Raw genomic sequence first — 23,589 nt, forward strand, 5'->3', positions numbered from 1 at the left:
GTGTGTGTGTGTGTGTGTGTGCGCACGCATATTTGATTTTTTTTCCATTTAGACTGTACGATTCATTAATTGAATTAACGATATGGTACTAAATGATAAAAAATAAACAAATAAAAGGGCTTATTCCAGCAATTCCTCTCCAACACCCACCTACACACACACACACACACACACACACACACGGGAAATACCTGGTACCCACCCAAGGTCGCGGCAACACCATAAGTGTATTATGGTTCCAGACTAACCTCCTCACCCCCCCCTCACCTGTGCCCTGCTTACCTTGTCTCTACCCAGCCTTTCTCACGCCGTCCCTTTCCATTCTGTACCTTACTATCAGTCTCTTCTCTTCATAATTACCATACTGCAGGAAGTTCCGGTTATACGTATATAAAAGAGTAGCTATTCGCATATAAAATACACGATTAAAAAAAAAAAAAAGTGTAGTAATTTATTCACGGAGACTCAATAAAAAAGAAGACGGTTATAACTGTATATGCTCTGTTTGTTGTATAAAAATAATAAAAAAAAAACAAGGGCATTCTGGACGAGTTTCCCACATGCCGCATGGGACTTAAAGGGATCTTCCCCACCATGAAATTGCTCTCGGACGCTCCCAGCTCCCCTTCCCTTTCCTTTCCCCGCCAGAGTGGGAGGCGCACACCCCTGAAGGAAATACCGACTTGGAAAAAAATGAACTTGGTGGTGAGACAGAGTTAAGGGAACCATTACTGATTTGATAATGGGCTGGAGCATCATGAGCGATTACAGATAAGCGAGTATAACCGTGATAGCATTTCCGCACTGATCAAACATGTATTCCGTAAAAAGAAGAAAAAAAAAAAAAAAGCTGATTTTTAACGCACAAATATTCCCCACCTAAAATACCTCCATGAGAAATAAATAAGTAAATAAATAAATGAATGAATAAAACAAAGACGTCTTGCTTAAAAGGAAATTGCACCTAATCAGTTACGTATGCAAGTCAACGAAACCATAAATCTGTACTTGGCATTAAGAGTGAGGCTTGACGCGTTCCTGCCGGCGAGAGAAGCGAGAGGGAGGATGGGAAGGGTGCGGGAGGGATGGTAGTGGTGGTGGTGGTAGTAGTGGTGGTGGTGATGGTAGTGGTGGTGGTTGTGATAATGGCGGCAGTGATTGTGAACTATTTATAGAAGCCAGAGTGAGTGAACAGCCTTGTCATGCATTATAAGCTGACTCATCATTCCTGAGAGAGAGAGAGAGAGAGAGAGAGAGAGAGAGAGAGAGAGAGAGAGAGAGAGAGAGAGAGAGAGAATCTGCAATCTATCACGAAAATTCAAGTATAACAATCTGAACTACCCTCTTACTGTCTCTTGTCATATTCACTTTGCCTTCTCGATACTTTTAATAATAACTCTAATCACCTAATAACAAAACTAACAGTGTATAATAATGCCTTAGTATTTCTACATGCATATATTTTTCTTTTTCCTCTTATTCCTTTCCCATTAATATTTCCTCCATTTGCTTTATTTACTCCCCATTTTGCTCCTCGTCCCTCATCTCCACCCCAGCCCTTTCCCTCTCCCCCACCCCTCTCCTTCCTCCCCAGCGGTCGCGGTCAGCTGTCTACGGAACTGAGGGAGAAAGGGGAGGAGGGGAGGAGAGAGGGAGAGAAAGAGAGTGGGAGGGAGAGTGGGAAGGGCTGTGGGCGGGAGTGAGGGAGAAAGGGAGGTAAGGCTGGGCAGACTGAGTGAAGGGAAGAGAGACGGAAGGAGGAGAGGAAGGAAGGGGATTGGGAGGGAGGGAGAACGGCTGGACAGGCAGAGAGAATGGGAAGGAAGAAGGGAGAGAGGGAGGCAGGAAAGGAGAGATGGGTGGAGAGGGTGAGTGAGGGACGCATTTTGTGACTGGTCAGGGATCGGTTGCCACTAACTGGAGTGAAGGGAGATATTGTGTGTGTGTGTGTGTGTGTGTGTGTGTGTGTGTGTGTGTGTGTGTGTGTGTGTGTGTGTGTGTGTGTGTGTGTGTGTGTGTGTGTGTGTTTTGACCTTAAATGTATTACATATGTTATGTAACTCACTCTCTCTCTCTCTCTCTCTCTCTCTCTCTCTCTCTCTCTCTGGCTACTGTATCCGGAAATATGGGCTATTACGGAGTTTAGTCATCGCCTATGAATAGGCAACACTGCTCTTCCCCTCCTTTTATCCTTGAGAGAGAGAGAGAGAGAGAGAGAGAGAGAGAGAGAGAGAGAATTGGCAGCCTTCAACTGTAAATAACTCAATCCCCTTCCCACTTAGGTTCCGTAAAAATCGACACACACAATCTTTCATACTCAACCCCGCTAGCAGACAATCCATCACCGGCCCCTTCACCCGCGAGACATAACGTCCTGAAATTTCAAGACACTATGCTTTCTCTCCTGCCTGCCTGCCTGTCTGCCTGTCTGCCTGCTCTCTTCCCCCTCCATCCCTCTCCCTCCATCTCTCTCTCTCTCTCTCTCTCTCTCTCTCTCTCTCTCTATACCTTCTTGCTTCTCTACCTACCTGTCTGCCTACCTAGCCTATCTGTCTCTATCTCTTTATCTCGTACCGTCACCAGGAGGAAAAAAGTGTATGTATTCTTTAAACGGGCGAGAGAGGCAGCTATAAATTCTCTCTGGTCGACAAGGCAATGAAAACGGGAACTCGAACCTGCTCTCCAACACTCTAAGGGACCAACACACCTTTTGTCACAAGCCCTTCTGTGTACGTACTAATCAGGTTCCGTTTTCTATGTTTCTCTGCCTCTGTGTCTCTCTCTGTCTCTGTCTGTCTCTGTCTTTGTCTCTCTCTCCCCCACTTCCTCCTTTGCCTTATCTTCCAGTGTTTTCTTTATATTATGTTTTCTCCCTGCCAGTCCCGGTATATTTTCCCTCTCCCTTCCTTCTCCCTCCCTGCCTAGCGGTCTCACACGGCCCTTATCTCGCCTCCTGCCGCCTTATCTTACGACCCAACGTTATGGTCAAATTATACGTGGTAGTGGACAGCCCGTTTACGTTTTTCTTTTTTTTTTCCTCTTTTCTAGACTTTTTTATATGGTGCACTTCTTTGCTATAGAGTGTTGTGTTATAAGAAAAATGGTTGTCTTCTTTAACTTCTGTGTGCTACTATTCCTTCTGCACTTTCTCCAGTTTTCTTATAAATTCCTCTTCTTCTATATTTCTTTCCACTATTCTTTCTCTATTTCTTAAATTTTCCTCCCCATTTTCTTTATCCCTCTTTCCTTCTTTCCCTTCCCTGCCTTCCTGCCTCCTCTGCATTCCCTCTTTCCGCCACTCCCCCAGCTGGAGGCGATAACTGCGTCGATCAAGCGATATCACCATTATCCTCTCCCTCCTTCCTTCCCTCCCTCGGAACTGACCCTTCTCCCTCTGACGGACTTGCGGAGGGACGCTGGAAAGGGAAGTGATTCTTGTTTCACTATCGCTGAAAGTATTTGGCGAAAAGGACTGACTGAGGTAAATAATTTATGTCTTTCAACACAACAATAAAGTAGACGATATAATTGAAATGCAACTAATTTGTACTGATAAAAATAGGTAATGAAAACGTACTATGCAAATATATCAATAAAAACAATATTTCATGTAACACTGGAAGAAAACTCGCAAGGAAAAAAAGAATGGAAGCGGGTATGTATGTATATGTGTTCAAGAAACTAATATTTCTATTTAGAATCTTTTACACATAAGTCCTAACCCCCCTGAGGGCCATTGTGCTCCCCTAGAGTAGCAGGCTCTCGGTAACTCCCCAACCTTTTCTATTCCCTCAACTTCTCCTCAGCACCTTTCTTCCAGTCCCGGAAACCCCTCGCTCTCACATTTCCGTCTCGGAGCGCGTTACCACGAAGGCTCTCAAGTATGAAGGTTACACAATGATAATCTTTATACATCAAAAAACGTAAAATGTAAACAATGTCATTCATACAGAATTACAAATCGACTCATTTTCACGGTTTTCAACATACAAAATTTAAATCTCTATCCGTGATCTTATATATATTTTTTTTGGCTTTATACAAAACACATTAAGCATCTGTACATCAGCAAAAAAAGCAAAGATGGTAATTTATACTCGAATCAATGTAATATAGACAATTTACTGTGCATTTTACGACCATCATGAAAGAAGCAACATTGAATAATAACTAGCATTATATGTACTCAGATTCCCGCTTCCTACTATCTCCCCCTGCGCGTCTGGCTCCCTTACTGCCCTCCGCTCCCCGCCCCCTGCTGTGCCCGCCCTGCCTCAATGACTCATAATAAGGCTCGGAAGGAGGGAAGAAGTGGGCATTCCTTTTTCATAAGAGGAATTGTGGGGAATCATGTCGAGAGAGAGAGAGAGAGAGAGAGAGAGAGAGAGAGAGAGAGAGAGAGAGAGAGAGAGAGAGAGAGAGAGAGAGAGAGAGTCATGCATTTCACTTTTCACCATTGCCGTTCATGACAAGAAGATGTACGAGGAAAAGTCAACATATATGAATACCGTGCCTTACTTAAGTGTCCAATGGTATCCTGCATCAACTGAACACTGCCGAACACCACTACATCCACCACGACCACTGTTACTAGTGTCCTTGCTACTGCCGCTGTCGCCAACCCTGCACCACCACTACCACTACAGAACTATCCACCACCACATGACACCTTACCATCACAACTACCTCACCATAACACACACTCTAGCGATATACAGCAGTACTGGAAACCCTATCATCACCAGCACCACCATCACCTGCACCACCACCACCACCATCAAACCACAAAACATCCCAGCAGCGCCACTCGTAATGCTTCACGTGATAACACCAACACCATTATCCCCTCCCCCTTTTACAGTGTGACTACACAGTTACCGAGATAATAAGTATTCAACAAAATTACATAACAAGATATGTTCCAAATATATCACACCTTGAAGAGAAAGAAAATTCTACCATTTTGATGATTTTCTTATAAGGAAGTATTGTTAATACTATTCTCGACGTTCTCATGATATAACAATCTATGTAACCACAATGAATTCTGGAGATCGTGAGGGAGTATAGAATATAACATTTATCGTAAAAAGAATCTTGTTATATAATCAAGATAAAATGTTTTCCCCTGAGTAGTATTAGCGTACATGACAGGCACTGTGGGGAACTATATTTTGTTTTAAACAGACATTTATGTAAATGTTGTTGTCAAATATTCAAGATACTCTCCATGAGTTCTTATATTTAATGAGGCGGCAACGTTGTGATCAGAAGACGTGGATTCCCATCAGTCCTGCTGTGCTCAGACCACACGGCGCCGGGAGCGTGCACTGGTCAGGAGTAACGAGGCAACGAGGGTGAGGGAGGGGGGAGAGGAGGGAGGAAGGGATGGCAGGTGTGGAGGCAAAGGAGGAAAGAGAGTGCAATAAAACGGAGCAACAAACGGTATCGGTGACTTGCAGAAATATTATTGTAGGTACGTATAACACATCCGGTGAGAGGCGCCACTTCCCGCGCGGGGAAGAGCAACAGCGGCGGCAGGAAGTGCTTAATGCATTATTTTCGCTAGAGATCAGACGTAATAACATAAACACGCCGACAAAGACCGATTGAAAACTCTATTACCTTCCGAAAACGAGACACACGGAAGCAAGATTACTTCACTTCTGTACACGTTTTCCTTCCATAGTTTAAAAGTATAAATAAACATCAGAATAAATTACTAGTGAAAGTATTGTAATTATTCGCATCTTCTACCACAGTCCTTTCAAACATCATACAGTAAACAAGCGAGTAGTTCCTGTCCTGTTTGAATAAGCTTAATGCGGGTTTGTGTTCCCTCTAGAAAACAAGTGTTGGCAAGTTACCGTTTTGTCGTGCATGGGAAGCAGCTGTGACACCTCACGTACCTGCAAGCAGAAAATTGTCTCACACACCTGTTTTCCTCCTTATGTTCTGTCATTATGTTGTAAAATTATATAGTATGAAAATGTAAGCAAACAAATGTTTACAATTAGAGAAATGTAAGCAATAATAATAGTAATAATAATGATAATAATAATAATAATAATAATAATAATAATAATAATAATAATAATAATAATAATAATAATAATAATTACAACAATAACAGTGATAAAACAACTATGAAAGTATCAAATAATAATAATAATAATAATAATAATAATAATAATAATAATAATAATAATAATAATAATAATAATAATGATAATAATAATAATGATAATAATAATAATAATAATAATAATAATAATAATAATAATAATAATAATAATAATAACAACAACAATATTAACAATAACAAACATTAAAAACAACAGTGACAGGAATATAAGCAAAAAAAGAAAGAAATCTGTTAATGTTCCCATGGATTATTTTCTTTCCTCGCCTAAAATAGCTTTATGCATCACTTCCTGTTGATGAATAGGAAGGGCAGGACTACGATTATAGGACCCTGCTGCACGCAACTTGTGGCCTAGCAACGCACGCACGCACGCACACACCCATTCGTAAACCCCTTAACAAGTGCACACGTACATGCAGTCATTCACACACACACACACACACACACACACACACACACACACACACACAGAGTAATGCATTAGCAATTGGTTCACTTCCTGTCATCTGCATACATTAATATACATTAATATTAAGCACACACACGCACACACACTCTCCCTCTCCCTTTCCCTGTCTGTCTATCTGTCTGTCCATCTCTGTCTATATGTTCCTGTTTGTCTGTCTCCGTCTCTCTTTTTGTCTGTGTCTGTTTTCTCTGTCTGGCTGTATGTCTGTCTGTCTGCTTATCTGTCTGTTTGTCTCTCTCTTTTAATCCCAGCATACAAGTACATCGGATCCCTACATCGGATAAAATTATTCCGAAATACCTCCAATTCCACGATAAGATCTCTCGACTTGATACAAACATATTAACAGGAAGAGCCACCCAAGACTCTTGAATATCAAACAAATGAAGGCAGCGTGGCAGGAAGAAGAGATGATAAGGGAAATGACAAGGGAAAAGAATATGCGTACGTACATAAAAGGAAGCGGACGAAAGGAAATGAAATCACAATACTCAGAAAGGAAAGGACAATAAGAGAAAGTTATGAAGGTTACGATGGTTCTTGGCTTATATTTTTTACAACTTGTGGTCGCATGGCTGAACCACCGCCACCATAATGCCTCGGGCCACTATCATATGGAGGAGGAGGAGGAGGAGGAGGAGGAGGAGGAATGGGAAGAAGAGGAAGGAGGAGAAGGATAATAAAGGAGGAGGAATGAGAAGAGAAAGAGAAGGATAACGAAAGGAGGAGGAGGATAATAAATGGTGAGGAAGGAAAATGAATGGTGAGGAAGAAGAACGAGGAGGATGTGAATGAAGAATTGGAGGACGGGAAGAAGGAAGACGAGATGGAAAAGAGCAGCAAAGAAAATGAATAGAAGTAAGAGACAAGAAGAAAAAGGAGATACGGAAACGAAAAGATAAATAGGAAACAAAAAATATATGCAACAAAACAGAATTACCAAGAAGCAAGAAATACTAGTCACTTCACCACCAACAAAAACGAAACGAACACACGTGCACTCCAAATAAACAAACACAAGCCACGGAACAGAGGTACAGATGGAATGAGCGATAAGATGGGGCGAAATGACATGGGTATTGGAGGCATCCCGCACCAGCAGACGCGCAGGGAAGTAATCTCAATCTCCATGTTTGTCGCGTCCGTCCACCTCGCCATCGTATACATTAAAATAGTAATGAGAACACGCCAACGAAAAACACAACATTGCAGCTGCGACAAATTTAGCACCACCACCACCTCTTTACCTCTCCTCCCACACCTCCCCACCTGAGCGCCACAGTTCCCAGTCTCTCCTCCTCCAACCCCTCACCTCTCTCCACTCCCGTCTAGGACACCACGGTGCATCCTTCCTTTTATCACGGTGGACTGATAACTGTCCCTCGCTGACCGTCTTTACCCCTCACCACCGCCAGTCTAGACCCTTTAGTCAAGCCAAGCTGTAAAAAAGGGCTATAAAAGTGAGTTTGTGGGAGAGGAGAGAGTGAGAGGAACACCCTTATGTGGTAAAAGACGCCAGCAATACGTCCCAGGAGAGAGGGTAAGACAGTGGGCATCTCAGTGTCCACTAAGGTCCTGCTGACGAAGGACTGATTTTACCTGACAGCATCTTCCCATTCCCTCTTCAGGATGACACACCTAGCACAGGTAAGGTGACATGATACTTTTTGTGCCATCTCCATTATGCTATCTTGGTCACGTCAATGGTATCGTCACCAAGATATACTGGTGGTGGTGCTCATTACTCCGCGTCATCTTGCTTTCCCTCTCGTCCTGGCGGGGGTAAGGGGGTGAGGATGTGGGCCAAGACTAGGGGAGTGCGAAGAAAGGAAGGGCTGTATGTTTATGGGGACCTGATTAGTACTGTGAAGGGTTAATGATACCTGTCCGCCCCCTTACCCTGCCACGTGACCTTCGAAGATACTCAGGCCTCGTTGTGTCACACGAGTCGGTGCCGCCGCGGTGCAAGAGGCGACTGATCACGTGAGTTTACACTGCAGCTCGGAATAGTTTAACCATGTGTTCCATATTTATTTTTCTGGCAACGATGCTCTGATTTACCTAATTGTTAGTTCGTTGTGGAATCGTTGATGCGTGTTCGTAAATGTGCAGTTTAATGTTTAATCTCGCGATGTAGTTTTTTTTTTTGTGAAATTACTTGCCAGACTATCAACAAATTTATTCATATTTTCGTATGTCCGCAGTTATTCACAAATTGTATCAGATCACGGTACCTTTAAAGTGAATTGCTTGGGTGATGTATTTAATAGTGCAATACAAAAATAATTACATATCACCGTGAAGTGAGTGAACAGGGCCACGACCGTTATACCGCCAGACAAACCAGCAAGGGAACAATCTCAACATCCGTGATTGCAGAACGGGTAGCATCTCCTCCTGAATACTTTCCTTTCCCAGTGTATTTTCCATTACTGAAAATACATGAATACTTTCTCAGGCTAATGACAAACAGTGCACACCTCGCACACCTCACTGCGTCGACACAAAGGTTTCTTATTCCCTCAAGTTTAAGCCTCACGTCGCTGGTCACAAAGTCTACCTGTCATGTGTGGGGACTGTCACGGCCAGACTTACCTAAAGCAATGCAGTGCACGTACGATCACACCTGATGACCAGGGATGACAGAATCCCTCCATTCATCACCACCTCACACACACCGGCATTACCAGAACAGCAGCGTCCACACCAAACATCGCAGTGATGTACACAGAAAAAAAAAAAACACATGGGTCGTAAACACTTCCTGGCTGTGAGGGCGGCTCTTTTTTATTTATTTATTTATTCATTTTTTTTTGCTAGTTCAGCAAAGAATCATCAGTATTGTGATGATGATGATGATGATGATGATGATGATGATGATGATGATGATGATGATGATGATGATGAGGAGGAGGAGGAGGAGGAGGAGGAGGAGGAGGGGACACAAGTGGGGGCTGCGGGTCGGAAGCCTCAACTCCTCTACCACTGGCACCTCACACACTCGTTTTCTGCCGGCCGCCACGTGGGGGTCCGCCAGCCTTGCCGGGTGATCGATCACCAGCGTTCAACTGGTGAGGGCCTCCCCCGCACACCATCCCGCGCCTCCTCCGTCATGTGTCCCGTTGAGAAGGGGGACAAACGCCTCGACCCATTCGTGTCTCCTCCCCATACAAGGTGCCTGACACGGAATGATACGTTCCTTTCGCGTGCACCTACGTGATTATCATTCACTATCCGCAACTAAAAACTCTGGACGTAAGCTCCGCGCGAGGTCGTAAAGGAAACTGAGACAATTGTTCTCCACACTCGATACGGCACTCCCAGCCAACCTTCCTCTCGCCATAAATCATTGGAGGTATGAAAAAAATACAATATGATCCTCCACATCGTCTCCCACAAAATTGTCGACAGCACCAAACGGCGCAACCCTCAACCTTTACACCGGAAAACGACCCGTAAGGACCAGGGAAATAAGGGCTGATGTGCAGTACGCAGCGATCAATGCCGGAAAAATTAGCGCAGGTGCCTAGACGACGCGTAGGTGTCAGTCAAAAAGGGAGGTCCACCAGGTGCGGCGGTGGAAAAGAGAAGGGAAGGGATCACTGATGTGGGAGAACTGGGAGGGAAGGGGAGGACAGCGCTAGACCTTTAGATCACTCATGTAGGGGATGGAGTGTAGGGAGAGTGAGGTAGTGAACCCTAGGAGCTTCAAGGGAGGGAAGGAGCAAGTGTTACAAAGTACAGCGGATATTACGATCATGCCTATCTGCGGCGAACCAGAAAGGGAAGGAGAAACAATGTTGTGGGGAAGATATCACTAGTGATCAAGGACAGGTGCGGACAGGTGATATATATGGTGGTGGTAGTGGTGAAGGAGGAGGAGGAGGAGGAGGAGGAGGAGGAGGAGGAGGAGGAGGAGGAGGAGGAGGAGGTGGTGGTGGGGGAAGCGGAGAGGGATGAGGAGAAGGGGGAGAGGCGGAGAGGGATGAAGAGGAAGAGAATACATGTGAAATACAAGGCAGGAAGTGCTTCGAGTCTCAGGCGAACCCCGTGAATCACTCGGGCAGCTCACGCGGGAAGGGGACGGGAAGGGAACCGGACCCCAAGGAACGCACGAAAGGGAAAGTGGCATGACAGGTCGAGGAAGTGAGAGCCATGAGGAACTCATCTGTTTACCAGTACTTTACCTACAGTGAACATGTGTCGTCATGAAGACAAGAAGTGTTCAATAAGTTGTTAGACATCCACAGCATTTTAACATTGTGATCAAAACTTTCTCCCTTAAAATGCAATTCAAGGAAATACCATTAATAAATATTCAGCACAAAATAACTAAAAACCTAATCTGAATATGATTCCATCGAATTATCTCCTTCATTAATATTCACCCTATCCTCCAACGCGCAGATAACAATTATGACATTACCTTCAAGGTTCAATCCTGTATCCGTGACCTTGCCCACTGACCACCACCCAAACAGGTTTGTGAAGGCAGCTCATGCTGGCACGTATTGTTGTTCTATTCTTCCTTGTCACCTCCTACCCATGACACTCATCCACATACTCGTGCACGCATCGGAGACATAAACAACACCTCGAACATAATAATTCATAAATGAATAAAGATGTGATAGTGAATCATTGCAACATTTCCAAGTTACTCAATACCGAGTCACTTACTCACCTACTCTCGGCGAGCAGTCCAGCGAGCCGCCAGAGGGAGGGCGGAAGGAAGCCAGACCGAGTTGGCTGGTGTGGGGAGGAAGAGAGCACCATCTTCCACGCCCCATGCTCGTCTTATGTCACAGCCAACTTCTCCCACCACGTCTATGACACATATGGAACCCTATGACCTCTCCCACGGTGTGTAGAGCGTCGCACAACACACAAGATCAACGAATTTATATCAAAACCCTCGAGAACGGGAGACGTGGCCGTACCACCTGGTGGCGAGGACAGAGTGGGGTGTCCGAGCTAGCTAGCATGAGCTACGACTTCTGATTGGTGTATCATTATGTCATCATTTATCAATCCATCTTCCTCATTGGCTGGCGACGTCGCTTACTGTTAGTTGAGCAATGCCCTGCTAAGTTGCCAGTACGTTAATATATTAAGATACATAGCGTGTCATGAAGGACAATAAAAAAGAAAAAAAAAAAAACTTAAATACTTGATAATATAATAAGGAGATAAACGGGAAATATTACTGTAATCACGGAAACGAAACACACGGGGAAATAACATTACGAGGTAAAAGATTAACGAGTGGGAGGGTCCCTGTTTCCTTTTCTCGTTTTTAATTCATTTACTACATGAATCTTCACCAAACTGAGTGACTCTTCTTTTCGAAGGGATATACATTACTACATGATTACGTGGTCAAGCCCTCGAACCATCAGTAAGTTATGAGAGAGAAGAAGAGAGAGGATGCACCCAAAAAAAATAAGGAGGGAGAGAAGGATGAGGAGCTGCAGAAGGAATAGAAGGGGGATTTAGTATAAAGGATAAAGAAGGAGCAGGAGAATAGTTAGAGAACAATCGAAAGAGAAGAAAAGAACATAAGGGCCAGAGGAAGAAGGGGAGAGAAAAGCAAGGGAAGAAAAGAGGCAGGAGGTGGAGGGCTGGAGAAGAGCGCTCAGTAACTTGAAGTGTTAAGTGTCGTTGCCTCGTTTCTCGTCCCTCCGCCACGATAAAGACTTTTGGAACCTCTTTTCCTTCCTCCAGTAGACACTTATCGCACCACCTGTCCTCTTTCCCCCGGCAAGAGAGATTAAATGCATGCTAGACCCGCTAAACACGGTCATCACGGTGAGCTATGGACACTAAACTCAGGGAACGCCGTGTTTTTTGCCTCCACGCCCTCCTGATAAACCATGAAGAGGTGATGTTTACCTACTGAGTTTTCGCTCCAGTTTTAATAGAAGCGCTTTCGTATTCCCGTCTGAAGCCCGCAACGAGGCGCCGCTAGATGCTGAAAATGAGAGGAGGAGCGGAAGCGGCAAAGGATAATGGTTAGTAGTTTTCTTCCCCTTTCCCTTTTGCCGAGTTGCTTCGCTCCGTGGCACAAGAGAAAGGGAAGAAGGACAGCTTCGAAGGATTTATTTGACTGCAAAAGTAAATTCAGTGAATGCCAAGGAGCAAGAGCGGAATATTTTACCAAATAACATATGATCGGTGTTTTTTATTTTTTTGAGACAGACTCTTCTTTATACTCGCCTTTCTTCCAGTAACAGGCTTTACACACACACACACACACACACACACACACACACACACACACGGCACAAAAATCCCCACATATCACACGGCAACACACCTAAATCTCGCTCGCACATAATAACACTCAAGGGATCTGCGTCGTCACTCGCCAGTACCACAGAAGCGGATATCCTCGTCGAGACACACTCATGCATAGACCAGGGCGAGAGAGGTTCTGGCAGGACCATCAATCAGGCCTGAGCCGTGCAACCAGGGAAGAGGAGGAGGAGGAGGAGGAGGAGGAGGAGGAGGAGGAGGAGGAGGAGGAAGAAGAGCAGGGGGAGGAGTGAAAGAGAGAGTTAGGGAAGTGTGTGGGATGAAATAAACGAGTAAGTGGTTGTTCTCCTCCCCCTCTCCCCCTCCCTCCTCCTCCCTTGATGATGAGGGGATGATAGATGCCAGGGAGGTGAAGAAGGGAGAGGCTTATGAGGTGTCAATTGAAGAGGTGCCTGATGTGAAGGTTGTCAGGTGAAAGGAAAAAAAAATGATGATTAATGCTCTCTCTCTCTCTCTCTCTCTCTCTCTCTCTCTCTCTCTCTCTCTCTCTCTCTCTCTCTCTCTCTCTCTCTCTGCGTGTGTGTGTGTGTGTGTGTGTTTGTGTTGCACTTCCTGTATGGTCTAACTATGCGGGGGTAATGCACTGCTTTCCTTCACTGTGTCCGTAATAATAAAAAAAATAAAAAAAATTTACCCAGGCTCCACGTGTCTACTCGCACATTCATTCGCTTCCATGTTGAATTTCAAAGGTGACAATTAAGACAGGAATCTATCTTATTATTCTACTGTATACTAACATCAAAATCAGTCCACACAACAAGAGGAAAAACAAACAAGGCATCAAGCTCTAATTAAAAACAATATAAGAGATGTAAAATTTAAGCAACATCTCTAGCCATGTTAACCTCAATCTTTCCCTGCCCAGAAACACGACACAAACCCTTCCCGTGTTATGAAAATCCTTGTTAAACTCTCATTAAGCCTCGACGGCCTCCGCGGAACACGTGGCCGCCAGCAGACCCCTGGGGCCGCCTCGCCTGCGTGCGTGCCGTCCCCCTTGAGGGCCGTTTTGACTAATCACTGTCACAACTTCTCACCGAAACCCGCAGCTCGTTATGTTCCTCGGGGTTGAGAATGGGAGGAGGAAGAAGAGCCGCCAGGACAGAAGAGGAAGGGGAGGAGCAAAGCGAATTCTGCAGATGGGAAGGGAAAGGATGATCTGTGGATGAAAAGGAAGAACGTGAATGGAGGAAAAGGGGAAGAGGGGAGGTACTGTACTTAAGGGTTTTTGGCTTCAGCGTCAATAAAGGTTCGTAAGAGAAATGCGAATATTAATTTTGCTCGTGATGTTTACTGAAAAGTATTTGCTCTTCATTACTGTGTTTCTTTAAGGCGCCCAATTAAGAATATTTTCCGGATAGTGTGTGTGTGTTCCGTGTTTACCCTGAGCCATTCATCACCACCACCGCCTTCGTCACGCCGTCTCCAACCAGCTCTGACAAGATTCATCTCAGTTGCCGCTCACGTCATCCCTTAGGCCCACACCACAACCGCCACGTCGCCTCCAGCCCCGCCGCCACTGCCACCATAACGACTGACTAAAAACACCCTTACCCAACGATAACCACATCTTTTAGCTTCATTACATCCAGAAACACATATACTACTAATCCCCTGTCCTTGTGTCACCATTAAAATGATCACCGTTTCCAATCTGGCTACCTTTTTATTTCCATTTGCCAACTTTCCTCTTGCCTCTCCGGTGTAACCCATACCCAAGACAGGACCTTCTTACTCTATTTCCCTCCGCTGGGGCTCAGGTGGCGTCTCCCAGTGGGCCGTCAACTGTAATCAGTGTCTCAGCAACCGCCACCTTCCGCCTATGCGATATCATACGTGTCTTGCCTCTTCCTGATTTATATGACTACCACCTGCTGCATCACGGTGAACGCCGCCAAGCCTTCCTCTCTCCCTTCCTGCCTAATATAAGGGCACTGACCACGTCTTCCGCACTTACAAGTAGTTGAGTAACCATTGCAGAACTGAATGAGTGAGAAATAAATATTTCAAAGCGTCCCTGTAAACTATGAGAATGTTTGGTGGGATGTGTAGCAGGTCATCTGTGATAACGCAGTGATGGCATAGGATCAGTGGTACATTAATAATTATACTTTATTCTCTCTTGCTGCAAAGCCCACATATCAGCACCAATTCCACGAAACAGTGAGAAATAAGCCTTAGATCTTGTTAGATTAAAATGCATATGTTTAAAGTTTCAGTAATTTCGACTGCACCGTAAAGAGGTTTATTTTTAACATGTATTTTTAGATTTTTTTTTTTTTTTTTTTTAGAGGGGAACATTATTTAGAAGACCTCACTTATTGCATTATATCAGCTCCACTTATCTTTACTGTGTTCTGATAATCCTCCCATCATTTCTGTACATTTCCCGGTGCTTGTGTTTGCTTTGTAACAACATCTCACCTCCGACGTCTCCATGGGTGAGGGTTTGTCCATACTGCAGGACGCCTCGCCGCCACGCCCTCTAAACACATCCTCAAACGGTCTGCCAAACACACTGCTCCTGCTCCCTCGCCCTGACATGCTTCTTCACTTAGTCTTGCGTACTCCTACAACTCGAGTCCTTCACTGGAGCCATTCTTCTCTTCTCTTCTCTGCTCTGCTCTCCATCTCCCTGCCCCGCCAACCCGCCCACCCACTCCCTCGCTCTCCTCCTCCTCCTCCTCCTCCTCCTCCTCCTCCCGCCACTTTCGTAACACTACTCTCCTCTCTAACTAATAAATCTCCACACGCCACCCGACGTAAGCAGCCAATTTCCCATAATCTCCCGCGCAACCGAGCTTGTCCCTCAGACCCTCCGAGACGCCGCCTTATCCAAAATCAGTTTCGACAACACCACTAAACCCTCTCGAAAATTAGCCTTGTCCCTGCCTCCCGAACCACTTAGCTCGCTTTAAAAATGTTCCTTTTTTCCCTGCCGCGACTACACCCTCCACATGTACCATTATTAATTTGACTTTTTATTGTCTGAGTTGGGCCTCTGATTATTATTATTATTATTTTTTGTGTGTGTGTGTGTATGAGTGTATGAGGAAAGTGAGTTAAATTAATTCGATAAGAGATGTGTACATTCTATTGCATATTATTAATAGTACGGAATTTTCTCTGCTCGGTTGTGTTTCTGTTCATATTAGTATAATTATTTTGTGTCCTGGTACGACCCAGCTGTCCAACTTAATTAACTTTACTCTCAGTACTTGTTTTCTTGATCCCACTGTTTCCTCTCCATCGCGTCTACTTAGAACTATCTCTTCTCTCCCTTCTCCCTTTCCTTCACTTCACCGTGTGGCTCCTCCTCCCATCACTAAACTGAGTTACTGCTCCCCCCTTTCTCTCCCCCTACCACTCACCGCACCCTTAGCTGCCCTCCCTCACCCCACACGCCCCCTACCACACCTCCCTCCCTAAAATCTATACCCCTCTTCCCTAGGCCCTGAGGGGTATCTCTGACCCTGTAACCGACTAGTAATGCCCAGATGAAGCCAAGCCATTATTTTCTGTCGGTGCCCGAGTCGAGAAGGAATCCGAAGCTGCACCATAAATCTTGCGACTGTCTTTGTGGGTCGGCGCACCGATGGCACCAGGGAATGGTAACCCCGACGGACCAGGACGCAGATGGCTGAAGAGGACCTGCCATGGACTTTTTTTTCTCTTCCTTCCCTCACGTTTCTTCCTTCAGCTCAACCTACCACTGCTGTCCCTCACTCCCGCAACTGCTATCTCCTTGATTTTCTCTCTTCCTTCTCTCTGGTCTTGTAGTTTGTTAGGAAAGTCTTTCTTCATCGCGGAAGTGAGTAAACAAGGAAGAATGATGCAAGACTGAGAAAGAAGAGAGAAGAGAAGAAAAAACAAGGGGAAAAATAGAATAAACCAGCCAAAGTAACCGTGAAGAAGGACAAAAATAAATACGAGAAAAGAGATTAAAGTAAAATAAACAATGAAGGGGAAGAAACTGACCGGTAAAAAAATAATAATAAGAAAAAAATAGCTCTTCGAGAATTTTTTTTTTAAGACCTGTCATTTTTCACTTACAACTATCCACAACGAGCAGCAAAACATTAGCGCTTTATCGGCGCGGATAATTAACCAACGAGTAGACTAGGCGGCATGATGGATAGACGAGAGAGAGAGAGAGAGAGAGAGAGAGAGAGAGAGAGAGAGAGAGAGAGAGAGAGAGAGAGAGAGAGAGAGAGAGAGAGAGAGAGAGAGAGAGAGAGAGAGAGAGAAGGCGAAAAAAAAAATACAGATGGAAACATGAATACGTAAAGATAAATAAACATGTTACTATTTCTTTTTACTTTTTTTTTTTTTTTTTTTTTGAGTATAAGTATGAAGACTATCCTGTTTCGTGAAGTAATTAATCTTCATGTAAACTAGTCGAGTGGTGGGGAGCCAGGATCAGCTACCCTTCGTTGGATCACTTTCAGACTCTCTCTCTCTCTCTCTCTCTCTCTCTCTCTCTCTCTCTCTCTCTCTCTCTCTCTCTCTCTCTCTCTCTCTCTCTCTCTCTCTCACCACAACCACATAAGCACACGTGACCTCCACCACTTACTTGCCTCTGGTCCCTCTCCTCTCTCTCACTCCCTATCCCCCTTACTCCTACCTCCTCACAAGCACTTCTCATTCCCCGCCTCTCCTTCACTCCCCCTTAACCCTTCCCTTCGCCACCTCCCCTCTGCCTACCCCTCCATAAATAGCGGTTCCCGACCACCACAAACTCAAGAGGGACCTTAGAGCTCTTCCTGCCCAGCCACTTCCCGCACGCCGTCACCTTCTCCTCTCCTCCCCCCTCCCCCGTCCCTCCTCCTCCTTCTCGTATCTCTTCCGGTCCGTTCCTCCTCCAGCAGCAAAACAATTATAAAGCTGTTCGTGTATAAATGCAGGACGTTATTAGCTGTTATTTTCCACTTATGTATAATTACAAAAAAATACGTTCCTCTTTATCGTGAAGATCAAGGCGGTCATTAAAACATAATGGATAAAATTGAACGTTTACGCGATGTCATAAATTACGTAATATCGAAGGAAGGTTGCTGTAGTTTTGAAAGGAGGCTCTTGACACGTGAGGCAATACTTACACCAAATCATATGTTTTTTTTTCAGCGACTTTTGGTATCCCCGCGGGTACTTATGAGCAGCCAGGAGTGAAGCGATACAGACCTCAAGCACTCGATGCCAAATAGGGAGTGTAAGAGTGTGGTGAAACGTGAGCCCCATAAAGATGAGGAAAATAATTAAGAGAGTAAAGGATAAAAGCAATAACATAACGATGAGAAAAAGGAAGTAAATATAGATAGATAATTGTTATTTCCTGTGACAGAAGGCGAAAAGAGGAGATAAAGAGCGGGGCGTGAGGTGTGTGAAGGGAAGAGAGACAACGGAGATGGATGGAAGAGAGGGAGGGAAAAAAGAGAGGGAGATAGAGAGGGAGAGGGAGAAGGCGAGGGAGAAAGGGTCAGTCCGGTCCACCAACACGGGGTTCAGTGTCGGGGTTGGTGTAGCGTTCCTCTCCGACACCCAATTAGAACATTTTTCGCTTCTCTCCAATTACTGAAAATGACCACCAAGGCTCCGCGCCCCCACCCTGCACCCTCGCCACGTTCGTCACAAAACATGAATTCTATTTCAGTTCACGTTGTTTTAAAGAACGAGTAATCTTCTAATAAAATATTGTCTGCAAATAAAATCGGGTAGGCTGGTGAGCTACAAAACAAAATTTCAAGGGATGCTTGCGGATGAAAATACGCAACAATTTATGAAAAACCCTGATTGTTAAATATTAATGGATTATATTTTTATAATAGGAATAAAAATACAACACTGCACTGCCTCGTATATGCACATGCGCGTTACTGTTTCTGAGGAATAGCTGTGGTGTTGTGCATGTGTGAGCATAAAGGTGAGAGGAGGTGAGGAAGGTGCGGGAGAGTAGCTACAGGTTGTTGACGTCTGCACTGTTATGGATGCTGCACGTGACTGGGAATCTTATGCCTCATCACTATCGCATGAAGAAGAGGAGAAAAAGTCATACAAAAAGAATGTTTAGTCTGCACCCGTGACCCGGAGCAGCAGACATCACCTGATAATTGGGCGAAGATTAATGCCCGTGTTGTGATGTTTTTAGAACATTTTGATGAGCCAGCGAATACTATATGAAGTATGTATATGTTTACGAATACTGCTCATTTATCTCAATTACCTTAAGGGCTTGTGAACTAAAATATACCATGTAAGGGAAAATCAAGGCATTCAATACTTTTTGGGACACTAGAATAGTTATGAAGGGATGCTTAGTGCCGGAGTGCCTAAAAAAAGTCAGTGTGGGCACCGGCGGGCACCTCGCTGACCTATAATAATGTGCTTCAGATAGTGGAGGGTGAGGCATGTGTGCAGCTGTCTGGCATGACGCGGCGCGGCTCACGGCCAACATTGTGTGACTATACACAATTCTTCAGCCACCATGTTACCTTGCTTACTTTGCTTATTAAAAAAAAATAAAAATAAAATAAGTAATAAATCGTTTACCATGTTATTTTCGAAAATGTTTTTTGTTTCAATGCAAATTTTCTTGGGTTGTGGTTTAGATTTTAAATTTTCAGTGACGTACGAATAGGTTAGATATGCATTTCATGTGTAATCTGATGTGATTGTAAAGTTTAGTGCTGTATTAAAACAATCCAACACAGAGAAATGTCACTAATCAGAAAATTGCATGAATGACCAAATAATGGACCGCTTAGACAGAGATGCAAATATCTGAATAATTTCTTTCAATAAATACAAACTATTTGTGATCTACATCCTTACCTTCACTACTCAGGGCATTACCCTATATAAGTGTAAACTTAAATTAATTACCTTTTCATTTTAGACAATTACATCCATACTCTGCTAAGTGAATGACCATGTTTAATGAATAAATAAATGATACAGACAAGATATACATCAGAAGAGACAAACATTTTCAAAACACTCACTGCAAACGCTTGCCTCCTTTGAGCCCGAGGACTTAATCAGCGATGCTCTGCAAGCCACAGAAATTTTTCACGTTGTTGGTAATATTTCTTCCTCGCTGGGGGACGGAAATCCTTGTACTTGGCGTATGCTAGATATTTTCGGAGACTTCTTTTACTCCTATTCTTTGGAGTGGGAGCTGTTAATCATTCATGGAGTCCAATACTGTGTTTGTTGTAGCAGCTGCACAACATAGGGCGGTTGATACGGTAGTTATAATTTTCAGGCGCCACAGACGACAAGGCACTTAAGAGTTCAGTAGAAAAGCTCACAGAGGTGTACAGTAGCTACTCACACATAAAAAAAAAGAAAAAAAAATCTATACAAATGAAAGACACTTGGACGCTGGGTCGCTCAGTACGAAGTAGCACTTCAATGTCACTTAGGAATGGTGGGATTGTTAGCCGTGAAGGTGGCTGGTAGGCAGGATGCTTAGACACCACAATAACTCACTAGGCCACTAAGTAAGACAGGCACTTAGTCAGGAGGGGCACAAACCTAAGGCACTACTCTGGATTATCACTTTTTTCCATTCAAGGTACACACAGTAAGGGCGAGGCAGACACTAAGACACACTGGTGCTGTTTGTTTTTTCCTTGCTCGTAGCTCACGGTGCCGTCAGTTCAGCGGCGCACGTCTGCCCTCCAGCGGCGTCACACTGGTAGGCAGGTGTGTGGCACTGAGTGGCCGGGCACGAGGGTCACAGGGGAGGACGCACTGGACACCTCATCTCCGTGAAACATCTGCGTCCTTCCCCCGGTGATGTCCGCTATTCGTTATACTTCCTCGCTGTGAAAATGTTCCTCACGAGGCTCTATTATTTTCTGTCATTCCTTATTTCTGCGCCAAAGTAGCACAATATGATGAGTTGAAAAATACATATGTACTTATTAAAAAAAAAAAAAAATCCATGCATACAAGAAGAAATACTGAATTATTAATAACTTAATTCACTAATGGAAATTTCGCTGATATCAGAATAAAAAAAAAATCTTTACTTGTGTGTTAGGATGTTTTCTTATACCTTGAAAATTAATTCAAGGTAATTAATCTTTGTTTTTTTTGTATTCATCTTCATCAAAACCTCCTCACAATATATATGTGTATATATATATATATATATATATATATATATATATATATATATATATATATATATATATATATATATATATATATATATATATATATATATATATATATATATATATATATATATATATATATATATATATATATATATATATATATATATATATATATAATCAAAATAGTAAAAATGCCCAACATTTAGCTGTCGCGACCGCCAGCCGGTACAACACATCGCAAGGGGGATGCACACCAGCGCCCCGCCACCCGCCGCTCACCTCGCCACCACGATGAAATTTATATGGGAAACCAACGACGTGCACAATACGTGTACGCGTGCACTGATTTAACAAGTCCTTTCTAAGACCGCATGACTGCACAACAGTAAGTGAACATGTGATGCACAAGGAACATTAAACAAAATATATACATTTATTATTATTCATGATAAATTGTTGCGATCAAAATATATAAACAAATTTTAATAAAACTTAAAAGAGACATATAACTAAAAAGGAAGCTATGACATTTATACAGGGAAATCAATGTACTAATGAAAAGAAACAAAAGTGTTTTAGTTTATAATCATTTGGCGTCCCACACCAAAAGGTAATTACTCCTATCAATCTAAGTCCTTACCAATAATCCTTAAAATTCAAGAGGATACAAGTATTATATCAGCAAAACATGAAAACGCAAACGATGGAAAGGTTTTTATGAAGCAAACATTATTTATGTGCACGACAATACCACCAAAAATAGTCTTCCTCTTCTCTTTATACGCGCCTATATCAGCTGAGCATCGGCTTAAAACATGACACGAAGGCAAAACTACCAAGTGGTGACAAAGCACATCCCTTTAAAGCGAAAAGTTGGGTAAAAGTGAAGAAACAAAGTGGCCGCAGCGTGGAAGCCCATAACTCCCCTAACAATAAAAGTCCCCCAATAAATAAAAGAGAGGCGCTAGGACATCCGTTTTCTTTGATGCACTAGATTTACTCCGGGCCTCTTTTCTATACCTTTCACTTTCTTTATCGAGTTTCTTGCTATTGTCTCTTATTTTTTGCTTTGCTGCCCTACTTTTCTGCCATTAATGGACCTTTTAAAGCATGCATAAGTGTAAAAACAGCCCCAAGTGGACCATTCTCTCTGATGGCGGCAGGATGGCGGATATTGAATAAGTGGGGATACATCGATTACTGTCTTCTATCGCCTTATATGAAGAGCTAGAGCCACATTTCTTCTATAAAGGCTGGAAATAGGCGAGTAATAATAGTAGTTTTGTAAGGATGAGAAGGTAGAGCGGCGCAAGGAAGAAATATGACCTTGGCAACAGTTACAGTTCCCCTGAGCGACAACTGCGGTCTCTTCCAGTGCTCTTTTTATTTATTTATTTGTCAGCGGTCTGTGCTGCTCGGCGGGTATTTCAAGGCATGGTATCGAGGGCTGTTTATGCTGCAGAAGGGGAGAAATAAGTAAAAAGTGAGGAGAGAAAGGACTCCATTTTCCCGCCCGTCCATCGTCCGTCAGTCGCCGCGTCCCTTCCCTGCATTCTTCCAAGGGCATTAACCTGTGCGGTCTGGTATTGTTTTCAGCAAAAGCAACAACTGCATTTCTTATTTAAGCATGTAGTGGTATAATTTGAATAGCAACTGGAATAGATGAGCGCTGCCGCTCATTGGTTCAGCAGCAAAAATTATGGGCGGGGCTCACGAGAGGGTCGACTCTGATTGGCGGATTTACGGCCCCGCGACGCCATCACCGCGCGATAGCCACCAATCACAGGACAAGTTGATGTAAACAAAGCAAAAATACGCCGCCAGACTGTATTCTTTTAGTTGTTTTCAGATTACTATTTCTTATGTTTGATTCTTTATGCTTGTTATGGAAGTTTTTAATTAGTGTTGGTCTGCGGTGACACCCATGCCTCGCCTGACACACGAGGAACTGCTAAACTGCTTAAAGTGAGGCAGCCGCGGGAAGTGCTGCTTCACCTTTAACACGCGATGTCGGGAGAGAGAGCGGCGGTGGCGGCGGTCTCTTTAGCCTTTAATATTTTGCTTCTCGCGCGGCCTTAAAGAGCAGCTGCATGCTGTGTGCTGGCCAAGGCAGCATAATGCTTACAGGTGTGTCTCCAAGACTGGCCCTGATACCTGTGAGAGGCAGCAGTCTTGGGGAGGTGCCTGCGGTTTTTGATTGCCGTCAGCATCTCTATTTGTTTTTGTCCACAAGTCTAACAGCGCGTCGTGATGTTATCCAGTTCAAAGTATTAATACAATATGAAATTATCATTGTCTTTATTGACTGAGTAGGCGTGTGCGATATTTTTTTTTTTCTATGACTGCACTTATATGTTTATATATTTTTTTCTAAAAATAAATTTATTTCTGAAAGCAAAATAAATTACAGCTTAATATTTCAACTGGAAAGTAACATCTTTAATGAAAAAAAAAGACAGTAGGCGACAGGAAAAAAAATATATATTTTAATACTTAAAAACTAAAATATTAATCGGCTGTCCTTTGAAAATCATCTC

General features: G+C 43.7%; 1 protein-coding gene across 1 annotated transcript in view; it reads right to left on the reverse strand.

Annotated features, from left to right (window-relative positions):
* LOC135107891 (homeobox protein Hox-B7-like) overlaps positions 1-11,583 on the reverse strand; it is a 68,053-nt gene extending 56,470 nt beyond the window's left edge. Inside the window, exon 1 of the mRNA XM_064018258.1 lies at positions 11,299-11,583. The gene's annotated coding sequence lies outside the window, so the exon portion shown is untranslated. The remainder of the gene's footprint in view (positions 1-11,298) is intronic.
* Between the last annotated feature and the right edge of the window lie 12,006 nt (positions 11,584-23,589).

Source organism: Scylla paramamosain, chromosome 16 (assembly GCF_035594125.1).
Source record: "Scylla paramamosain isolate STU-SP2022 chromosome 16, ASM3559412v1, whole genome shotgun sequence".
NCBI classification, from domain to species: domain Eukaryota; kingdom Metazoa; phylum Arthropoda; class Malacostraca; order Decapoda; family Portunidae; genus Scylla; species Scylla paramamosain.